Source organism: Capsicum annuum, unplaced genomic scaffold, assembly GCF_002878395.1.
Source record: "Capsicum annuum cultivar UCD-10X-F1 unplaced genomic scaffold, UCD10Xv1.1 ctg70312, whole genome shotgun sequence".
Taxonomy (NCBI): Eukaryota; Viridiplantae; Streptophyta; class Magnoliopsida; order Solanales; family Solanaceae; genus Capsicum; species Capsicum annuum.
The window spans coordinates 22,541-34,203 of NW_025880035.1; the positions used below are offsets into that span (position 1 = coordinate 22,541).

The 11,663-nt window shown below is 46.0% G+C and overlaps 1 long non-coding RNA gene across 1 annotated transcript; it reads left to right on the forward strand.

The window, feature by feature from the left end:
• The first annotated feature begins 9,398 nt into the window (after positions 1-9,398).
• Positions 9,399-11,143, forward strand: LOC124894130. The gene is made up of 3 exons (XR_007051023.1): positions 9,399-9,456; positions 9,913-9,971; positions 10,820-11,143. It is a non-coding gene; the product is annotated as an uncharacterized LOC124894130 (long non-coding RNA).
• The last annotated feature ends 520 nt before the right edge of the window (positions 11,144-11,663 follow it).

The window sequence follows — 11,663 nt, forward strand, 5'->3', positions numbered from 1 at the left end:
CAAAAAGGTTCTTTCGCGCCGTTTAGCCCTTTTGACTACCCAAACCGCCAACAAAACATAATGGCCCATACTAGGCTACTCCCCATTCTGTTTGGGTCAGCCCGGTGTATTTTTGGTCAATATCATGCTCGTCCCCCAGGTCCACCCCAAAAATCGTGGGCTATAGCACACTGATTTGTTCTAAAAATAGCCCGTTCGCGCCGTTTGGATAGTTTGACAACCCAAACCGCCCAAAAAATAATAATGGCCCATACTAGACCGTTTTCCAGCCTATTTGGGGCAGCCCTATTAATTCTTTGCCAAAATCTCACCCGGCCCTTAAGCCCACCCTAAAAATTGAGGGCTTTAGCTCACCAAATTGACCCAAAAATGGCTCGTTCGTGCCGATTAGCCCGTTTGACCACCCAAACCTCCCAAAAACCCATAATGGCCCACACTATGCCGTTCTTTAGACTATTTGGAGCAGTTCGATCGAGTTTTGGCCAAAATTACGTCGAACCCTAAGCCTACCCTGAAAACTGTGGGCTATAGCAAACTGATTCGGCCCATAAGCGGTCCGTTCGTGTTGTTTAGCGCGTTTGACCACCCGAACCATCCAAAAAAACATAATGGCCCATATTAGGTAGCTCCCCAGCCTGTTTGGGGCTGCCCGATCGATTTTTGGCTAAAATAATGCCCGACCCTCGAGCCCGCCCCAAAAACCATGGTCTTTAGAGCACTGATTTAGCCTTAAAATAGCCCGTTCACACCGTCTAGCCCCTTTGATCACCCAAATCGCCCAAAAAACACAATGGCTCATATTAGGCCGCTCCCAAGCCTGTTTGGGGCAGTCCGATCGATTTTTATTCAAAATTATGCTTGACCCTCGGGCCCAACTCAAAAACCGCAGGCTATTCCACACTAATTTTGCCCAAAAAAGGTCTGTTCGCGCCGTTAGCCCGTTTGACCACCCAAACCACCCAAGAAATCACAATGGCCTATACTAGGTCGCTTCCTAGATTGTTTGGGGGAGCACGGTTGATTTATGGCAAAAATTTAGCTCGAGTCCAGGCCCACTTTAAAAACTATGGGCTATAACATACCAATTTAGCCCAAAAATGGCCCGTTCACACCGTTTAGCCCGTTTGACCACCCAAACTGCCCATAAAACCACAATGCCCACACTGGGATGCTCCCCAGCCTATTAAGCGCAGCTCAGTCAATTTTTGGCCTAAATCACGCTCGGCCCCCGGGTTCATACCAAAAATCGTGTGCTATAGCACACCGATTTGGCCAAAAAATAACCCATTCATGCCGTTTAGCCCTTTTGACGACCTAAACCTCCCAAAAAACCACAATGGACGACACTAGGCCGCTCCCTAACCTATTTGGGGCAACCGATCGATTTTTAAAAATAATCAAGCCCGACACCAAAGATTTCCCTAAAAACCGTGGGCTATAACTCTCCGATTTGGCCCAAAAATAGTCCGTTCATGCCGTTAAGCTCGTTTGACCACCCAAACCGCCCAAAAAACCACAATGGCCCACACTATGCTGCTCCTCAGCTTGCTTGGGTAAGCTCGGTCGATTTTTCTCTAAAACCACGCCCGACCCCCGAGCCCACCCTAAAAGTCGTGGGCTATAACAAATCGATTTGGCCTAAAAATGTCCCGTTCACGCTGTTTAGCCCATTTGACCAACCAAACCGCCCAAACAACCACAATGGCCGACACTAGGCTTCTCCCCAGCCCGTTTGGGGTAGCCCGATTAATTTTTCGAAAAAATCAAGCTCGACACTTGAGCCCTCCCAAAAAACCATGGGCTATAACACACCGATTTGGCCCAAAAATGATCCGTTTGCGGTGTTTAGCGCATTTGACAACCAAAATTGCCCAAAAAACCCCAATGGCCGACACTAGGCCGTTCCCCAGCCTATTTTGGGGTAGACCAATCAATTTTTAGAAGAAATCAAGCCCGACACCTGAGCCCTACTCGAAAACCGTGGGCTATAGCACACCGATTTAGCCCAAAAATTGTCCGTTCGCGATGTTTAGCCCGTTTGACCACCCAAACAGCCAAAAAATCATAATGGCCCACACTAGGTCGCTCTCCAGCCTGTTTGGGGCAGCCCAGTCGATATTTGGCCCAAATCACGCTCGTTCCCCAGGGCCACCCCGAAAATCATGGGCTATAGCGCACCAATTTAGCCTAAAAATGACCCGTTTGCACCATTTAGCCCATTTGACCACCCAAACCGCCCCAAAAACCACAATGGCCGACACTAGGCCGCTCCTCGGCCTGTTTGGGGAAGCCTGATCGATTTTTAGATAGAATCAAGCTTGACACCTGAGCCCTCCCCAAAAACCGTGGGCTATAGCACACCATTTTGGCATAAAAATAGCTAGTTCACGCCGTTTATCCCGTTTGACCACCCAAACCGCCCAAAAAATCATAATAGCCCACACTACGCCGTTCCCCAATCTCTATGAGGTAGTATGATCAATTTTTAGCAAAAATCTTGCTTGACCCCTGGGCCCACCGAGAAAATTACGGGCTATAACACTCCAATTTAGCCTAAAAATAACCCGTTTGCACCGTTTAGCCAATTTGACCACCAAAACTGCCCAAAAAACTACAATGGCACACACTAGGCCACTCCCCAAACTATTTGGGGAAGCCCGATCGATTTTTGGCAAAAATCACGCTCGGTCCCTCAGCCCTCTCTGAAAACTGTGGGCTATAGCACACTGATTTAGTCGAAAATGGCCCGTTCACACCGTTTAGCTCACTTGACCACCTAAACGGCTCAAAAAACCATAATAGCCCATACAGGACCGCTTCTCAGCCTATTCGGGGAAACTCGATCAATTTTTTACCTAAATTATGCTCGGCCCCCAGTCCCACACCAAAATTCGTGTGCTATAGCACACTGATTTTGCCCCAAAATGGCCTGTTCTCGCCGTTTAGCCCGTTTGACCACACAAACCACCCAAAAAATCACAACGGCTGATACTAAGCCGCTCCCCAGCCTGTTTGGGGCAGCCCTATCGAATTTTTGCCAAAATTATGCTCGGCCCCTAGGCCCACCCCAAAAACTGTGGGCTACAGCACACCAATTTGGCCTAAAAACTGTCCGCTCGCGCTGTTTATCTCGTTTGACCACCCAAAATGCCTAAAAAATCACAATTTCCCACACTAGGTCGCTCCACAACCTATTTGGGGCAGTTCGGCGAATTTGGAAGAAAATCACGCCTGTGCCCTGAGCTCTCCCCGAAAACTGTGGGCTATAGCACATCGATTTGGCCCAAAAATAGCCCATACGCACCGGTTAGCCCATTTGACCACCCAAACTGCCCAAAAAACCATAACGGCCCACACTAGGCTACTCTTCAGCCTGTTTGGGGCCGCTCAGTTAATTTTTTGCTAAAACTGTGGGCTATAGCACACTGATTGGGCCCAAAAATGATCCGTTTGTGTTGTTTAGCCTATTTGACCACCAAACCGCCCAAAAAAACATAATGGCCCACACTACGATGCTCCCCAGCCTGTTGGGGGCAGGCCGATCAATTTTTGGCAAAAATCACGCTCGAACCCCTGGCTTACCTCAAAAACCTCGGGCTATAGCGCATCGATTTAGACCAAAAAAGGCCCGTTCACGCATTTTAGCCTGTTTGACCACCCAAACTGCCCAAAAAACCACAATGGCCTTTACTAGGCCACGCCCCAGCCAGTTTGGGGTCGTCCAACTAATTTTTACCAAAATTACGCCCGGCCCCTCGAAAATTGTAGGCATACCAATTTATTCCAAAAATGGCCCGTTCGTGCAGTTTAGCCCATTTGACCACCCAAACCGCTAAAAAACCAATAATTGCCCATAATATGCCACTCCCCAGCCTATTTGGGGCAGCCATATCGATTTTTGGATAAAATCACGCCCGACCTCCGGGCCCACCCCAAAAATTATGGGATACAACACACGTATTTGGCCCAAAAATGTCCCATTCGCATCGTTCTGCCCGTTTGACCACCCAAACAACCCAATAAACCATAAAGGCCCACACTAGGCCGCTCCCATCCAGTTTAGGGTATCCAAAATAATTTTTACCCAAAGTCACCCCTGGGCCCACCCTAAAAAACATGGGCTATAGCACACTAATTTTGCCCAAAAATGGCATGTTCACGCTGTTTAGCCCGTTTGACCATCCAAAATGCCCAAAAAGCTATAATGGCCCACACTAGGCCGCTCTCCAGCCTGTTTGGAATAGCCCAATAGTTTTTAGGAAAAAATCACGCCTGGCCCCCTATCCCACCCCAAAAATCGTGGGCTATAACACATCGATTTAGCCTAAAAATGGCCCGTTCGTGCCGTTTAGCTCGTTTGACCACTAAAATTGCTCATAAAACCATAATGGCCCACACTAGGCTATTCCTCAGCCTATTTGGGGTAGCCGGGTTAATTTTTAGAAAAAATCACGCCCGGCCCCTGAGCCCTCCCCGAAAATTGAGTGCTATAGCACACCGATTTGGCCTAAAAACTGCTTGTTCGTGCCGTTTAGCCCGTTTGACCACCTGAAATGCCAAAAAAAAACATAATGGCCCACACTAGGCCGCTCCCAAGCCTATCCGATTAATATTCAAAAAAAATCACACTCGACCCTGAGCTCTCCCAGAAAACCATGGGCTATAGCACACCGATTTGGCCCAAAAATAACCCATTCGCGCCATTTAGCCCGTTTTGACCACCCAAATCGCCCAAAAAACCATAATGGCCAACACTAGGCTGCTCCCCAGCCTGTTAGGGGCAGCCCAGTCGATTTTTGGCAAAAATCACGCCCGGACCCCTGGCCAACCCAAAAAAACATAGGCTAGCACACCGATTTTGCCCAAAAATGGTCCATTCATGCAGTTTAGGCCGTTTGACCACCCAAATCGTCCAAAAATACACATTGGCCCACACTAGGCCGCTCCCCAGCCTGTTTAGGGCTGCTTGATCGATTTTTGGCCAAAATTATACCCGGCACCTAGGCCCATCCCAAAAACTGTGGGTAATAGCAGATCAATTTAGCCTAAAAATGGTTTATTCGTGCTGTTTAGCCTGTTTGACCACCCAAACTGCCCAAAAAAACACAATGGCCCATACTAGGCCGCTCCCCTTAAACCGTTTGACCACCCAAACCTCCTAAAAAATCACATTGGCCGACATTAAACCGCTCCCCAACCTGTTTGGGGAAGCCTGGTAAATTTTTGTGCCAAATCACGCCCGGCACCTGAGCCCTCCCTGAAAATCGTGGGCTATAACACACCGATTTGGCTAAAAAATAGCCCGTTTGACCACCCAAGTCGCCCAAAAAAACACAATGGCCAAAACTAGGCTGCTCCACAGCTTGTTTGGGGCAGCCTGGGCAATTTTTGAGCCAGATCACACCAGACCCCTAAGCCCACCCCAAAAACCGTGGGCTATAGCACACCAATTTGGCCTAAAAATGGCCCGTTCGCACCGTTTAGCCAGTTTGACCACCCAAACCGTCCAAAAAATCACAATGGCCCACACTAGGCCGCTCCCCAACCTATTTGGGGCAACCCAACTTATTTTTGGCAAAAATCAAGTTCGGCCCCTGATCCCTCCCCTAAAACCGTGGGCCATAGCACACCAATTTATCCTAAAAATGTCCCGTCCATGCAGTTTAGCCCGTTTGACCACCCAAACTGACAAAAAAACCCATTGGCCAACACTGGGCCACTCCCGAGCCTGTTTGGGGCAGCCCATTTAATTTTTGGCCAAAATCACGCCAAGCCCTCGAGCCCACCTCGAAAATCGCGAGTTATAGCTCACCAATTTGGCTCAAAAATGGCCCGTTTACGCCGTTTAGCCTGTTTAACCGCCCAAACTGCCCTAGAAACAACAATGGCCCATACTAGGTCGCGCCCCAGCCTGTTTGGGGTAATCCAGTCAAGTTTTGGCCAAAATCACGCCCGGCCCCTAGGCCCACCCCAAAAATCGTGGGCTATAGCATACCGATTTGGCCCATAAATGGCCTGTTCGCACAGTTTAACCCGTTTGACTACCCAATCCACTCAAAAGCCTACAATGGCCCACACTAGGTCACTCCCTAGCCTATTCAGGGCTGCCCGATCAATTTTTGGCTAAAATCACGCCTAGCCATTGGGCTTACCCCAAAATCGGGGGCTATAGCACACCGATTTAGCCCAAAAATGTCCCATTCACATTGTTTTACCTGTTTAACCACCCAAACAGCCCAAAAGCCCACACTAGGCCGCTCCCCAGTCTGTTGGGGGCAGCTCGGTCAATTTTTAGCCATAATACGCTCATTCCCCTGGCCCGTTCACCTCGTTTAGCCTGTTTGACCACCCAAACCGCCCAAAAAATCACAATGGCCTCGACTAGGCCACTACCCAGCCTATTTGGGGTAGCCCGATTAATTTTTGGCAAAAATCATGCCCGACTCTGATCCCTCCCCAAAAACTGTGGGCTATAGCACACCGATTTTGCCTTAAAATGGCTCGTTCACACCGTTTATTCTGTTTGACCACTCAAACCATCAGAAAACCCATAATGGCCCACACTAGGCCGCTCCCCAGTCTGTTTTAGACAGCACGATCAATTTTTGGCAAAAATCTTACTCGACCCCTGGACCCACCCCAAAAACTGTGGGTTATAGCACACGAATTTGGTCCAAAAATGGCCCGTTTGCATCGTTTAGCCCGTTTGACCACCCAAACTGCACTAAAAACCACAATGGCCTACACTAGGCTGCCCCCCAACTTTTTTGGGGCAGCTCGATTGATTTTTTGCAAAAATCACTCTCAGCCTCTGAGCCCTCCCCAAAATCCTGGGCTATAGCACACCAATTTGGCTCAAAAATGGCCCGTTTGCGCTATTTAGCTCGTTTGACCACCCAAACTTCCCAAAAAACCATAATTTCCCACACTAAGCCGCTCCCCATCCTGTTAGGTCAGCCTAGTCAGTTTTTGGCTAGAATCACGCCCGACCCCTAAGACCACCCTAAAAATCGTTGGCTATAGCACACCGATTTGGCCTAAAAATAACCCATTTGCGCCGTTTAGCCCGTTTGACTACCCAAACCACCCAAAAATAACAATGGACCACACTAGGCGGTTCCTCAACCTATTGAGGGTAGTCAGGTCAATTTTTGGCAAAAATCAAGCCTGGACCCTGGGTCCACCCCAAATAATGTGGGCTATAGCACACTGATTTGGCCCAAAAATGGCCTGTTCGCACTGCTTAGACCGTTTGACCACCCAAACCACCCAAAAAAATACATTGGCCCATACTGGGCCGCTCCCCAGCCTATTTGGGGTAGCTCGGTCAATTTTTGGCAAAAGTCATGCTCGACCCCAGGCCCACCCAGAAAACCGTGGGCTATAGCACATCGATTTGGCCTAAAAATGGTCCGTTTGTGCTGTTTAGCCCATTTGACCACCCAAACTGTCAAAAAAACATAATGGCCCATACTAGGCCACTCCCTCACCTATTTGGGGTAGTCGAGTCAATTTTTGTAAAAAATTTCGCCCGTCCCCTGATACCTCCTACAAAACCATGGGCTATAGCACACCAATTTGGCCCAAAACTATCTCGTTCACGCTGTTTAGCCCGTTCATGCAGTTTAGCCCGTTTGACCACCCAAACTACCCAAAAAACAATAATGGCCCACACTAGGCTGCTCCCCACCTTATTTGGGGCAGCCCGGTTGATTTTTAGCCAAAATCACGCTTGGCCCTCAGGCCAACCCCAAAAACTGTGGGCTATAGCACACCGATTTGGCCCAAAAATGACCCGTTAGCGTCGTTTAGCTCGTTTGACAACCCAAATCGCCTAAAAAAATATAATGACCAGCACTATGCCGCTCCTCAACCTATTGGGGGTAGCCCGATCCATTTTAGGCCAAAATCACGCCCGGGCCCTGGGACCACCCCAAAAAACAGAGGCTATAGCACACTAATTTTGCCCAAAAATGGCCCGTTCGCGCCTTTTGGCCCATTTGACCACCCAAACCACCCAAAAAAACCATAATGGCCCTCACTGGGCCACTTCTCAGCCTGTTTGGAGATGCCCGATCAATTTTTGACCAAAATCACACTCGTCACCCAGGACCACCCCAAAAATCATGGGCTATAGCACACTGATTTGGCCTAAAAATGGCTCATTTGCACCGTTGGCCCATTTGACCACCCAAAAAACCATAATGGCCAACATTAGGCCATTCCCCAACCTATTTGGGGCAGCCCGATCAATTTTTGGCTAAAATCACGCCCTCCCCCCAAGCCCACCCTGAAAACCGTGGGATATAGCACACTGATTTGGCCTAAAAATGGTCCGTTCGCACCATTTGGCAAACCATCCAAAAAACCACAATGGGCCACACTAGACCGCTCCCCAGCCTATTTGGGGCAGCCCGGTCGATTTTTGGCAAAAATCATGCCCGGCCTCTGAGCCCTTTCCGAAAATCATGGGCTATAGTTTAACACCCCATATTTTTGTGTGTACTTGTTCTATTTATATGGAACTTGATATATCTTTATGGTGTAGATGGAGTTCTAAATACTTCCCATGTGGTTTAATGTGACCAAGTATATACAAATTTCAAATTAGATTAAAGAGTTAAGAACTAAAAATTGAGTATTTTGTTAAGGTGCTTTCTTGACTTACTTAAGCTAGTAGGTGGATTACTTACTTGAGATATTTGTACCAAGTTAATGGACCCAAGGTTATGAACCAGATTTGATCCTATGTCAAGGTACTCATTTGGGCCTAACTTAAGTAAAAGAGAACGAAATAAAAAAAAAAAAAAGCTCAACACTCAAAGCTACAAAGGCTCATTTTAGTTTAGCCCAACTATGAATTAAATAAGTATGTAAATAACCTACTAAGACTTCCTTTGACCAACTTATTGGGTCAAATACACTACCACCTACTTGAATTAATTTTGGCCCAAGTTAAAGGAAAGAAAAGAAGTAGAATGGGCAACAAAAGCCCAATAGTTTTGGATCCACAAAAGCCCAATATATTGGGCAAGTATATCCATCATTTAATTGACAAAATATAGACCAAAAATAGTCAATAATTCGTCAAAGAGCAGCTTCTATATATGGATTGGAAATCAGCAATTTTTTCTCATTTCAACCTAGACAAGAATTTCAGCTTTCTAGGTTTTTCTCTCTTGTTCTCTCTTGGCTATGAAGTAAACCTATAGTTCCACAAGGGTTCTTGGGATTTACCTTCCTTCCAAGCTAAAGGCATGTGAATAATTCATGAGCTTGTACTAAGGAAACTATGTGTTCTTCAAGATTAATTTCCGGGCAGCCCTCTCTTTAAGTTTTGATAGTCAATTGTTCTTAGTTATTAAGGGATTTCTCTTTTCTCTTTTGGTGTATGTGTGAAGGGATTAAGCTATTGAAGAAATACACATTAAGGACTAAACTACCAAGGAAATCAAGGTATGGCTGCTATCCACTTTTGTCCTTTTTCCATATACATTTGTTGATGGAGGATTACACATATTTTGTTGCTATTAAAGGACGATTGGAGTGTTGTTGCGGACTGTTTTGTGTGTTTGGGTTGGGGGCTGCCCGGTTACTATTAGGAAAAGGTGTGATTAGTTTGTATTGAACTATAGAAGATGGATATGGTGATACACCACTGAATTAATGATTGTGTACGTCTATTGCTCATTTCGCTTTATGTCTTAGTTGGGAGGTGTAATGAAGCCAAAGTTGTGTCAGGGGATATTATATGAATATGTATGGTATGTGGATGTAATTGGAGTATAAGAGGGTTAAATCCTTTATTGATAAATTAAGGGCTTACTTCCCAACCACCAGTTTGGTGAAGTTAAATAGCCAAATATGTGACGTTTGGTTGCTAATGTTAGTTTGTCATATATTTCATTATAGATAAGTAATCTAAAATGGAGGAGAGTCGAGTTGGTTTGGTATTGGAGTTTTACAACCAGGTATGTAAGGCATACTTTATTTTGCGCTCTTGGCATGAAAACGGATACTTGTTCCATCGAGCAAGCTTCCAAGATTATCCTATAACACGTGATACATAATAGCACCGTATGATATCCCATCTTACTAATGAACTTGATCCCACTCTCTAATGAGTTAAAACACCTCAATACATGCTTACTACCAATCCTACATGTCTATTTTCACTAGTAAATTTCAGAATTTCTCCGGTTACTCAAATAAAACCCATGTATTATTTTTAGCTCCTAAACACTTCATTAGCGTGCCAACAACTTCTTACTTTATTGTTATTGCATTGATTATCTATTTACATGTCTCTTATTGATAGATCATTGTTTCAAGGTACCATAATGTTATGACCACCGAAGTAACAATCTCAAAGGCTAATTAAACTAAGTAATGGAAATCTGTAAAATGGGTGACAGCTCAGGGGCATAATCCTAGCATGGAACAATCTCGATACTTTATATGTGGGTGGCAGCTCAGGGGAGTAAGCCTACCATGAGCTGATCCCAATGGTTATTTACAGGTGGCAGCTCAGGGGCATAAGCCTAGCATGGGCCGATCCTGATTTTTTATTTACTACTGATCAGCTGGTCATTCGTATAATATGGATTACAAAGATAATGAAGTAAGAAGGTAAAAGAAGGAAATGTAATGTACCCTATTCCACAAGTAAATGTAAAGGTGGTCTGTAGCACTATTTTTACACTTGCTCCAGATTTTTATTGAACCTTCGTATCTTGTATTGTTACTTTTATGCCTTGCATACTCGGTACATATTTTCGTACTGACTCCCCTTATGGGGGACCTATATTTCATGATACAGGAACAGGTGCTTCGGCAAACACGCCTCCTCAGTAGGAGCCCAGGATATCCATCTGCTATTGGTGAGCTCCAGTTTGCTTCGGAGCTTTCCGAGTCGGTTCTATATATTTTTGGTATTGTATAAAAGTTAATAGTATGGCGGGGGTTTGTCCCGACCGTAGCTCTAAGTTCTATGTATCGTCTAGAGGCTTTGTAGACCAATGTAAAGTTAAGCATGGTAGTGTGTTATCTTGTAGATGTTATGGCCCCAACAGCCAAGTCTATTATGTATATAGTTTTAGGGCTTGTCGTTTATATTTTTTTTTAGTAAGGCATTATATCCGTAGATGGCAAAACCTTTCCCTATTATAGTTGCATGCATGTGAATTCCAAAGTTATGGGTAGGTTCTCTCGGGCCTTCACGGCTATGGGTACCTGTCCGCCCCAATAGGATTTGAGGCGTGACATATAGCACACAGATTTGGCCAAAAAATGGCCCGTTCGCACCGTTTAGCCTATTTTACCACCCAAACCGCCCAAAAAACTATAATGGCTCACACTAGGCCACTCTCCAGCCTATTTAAGGAAGACCAGTCGATTTTTTGCAAAAATCACGCCTGGCCCCTGAGCCCTCCCCAAAAACCGTAGGCTATAGAACACCATATTTACCCAAAAAGGACCGTTCACGCCGTTTAGCCCGTTTGACCACCCAAACTACCCAAAAAGCTACAATGGCCCACACTAGGTCGTTCCCCATCCTATTTGGGTAGCCCGATCAATTTTTGGAAAAAATCACGCCCGACCCCTAAGCTCCTCCCTGAACCTTAGACTAACACCCTCGAAAGTCGCAACAACCCCCCCTCCCC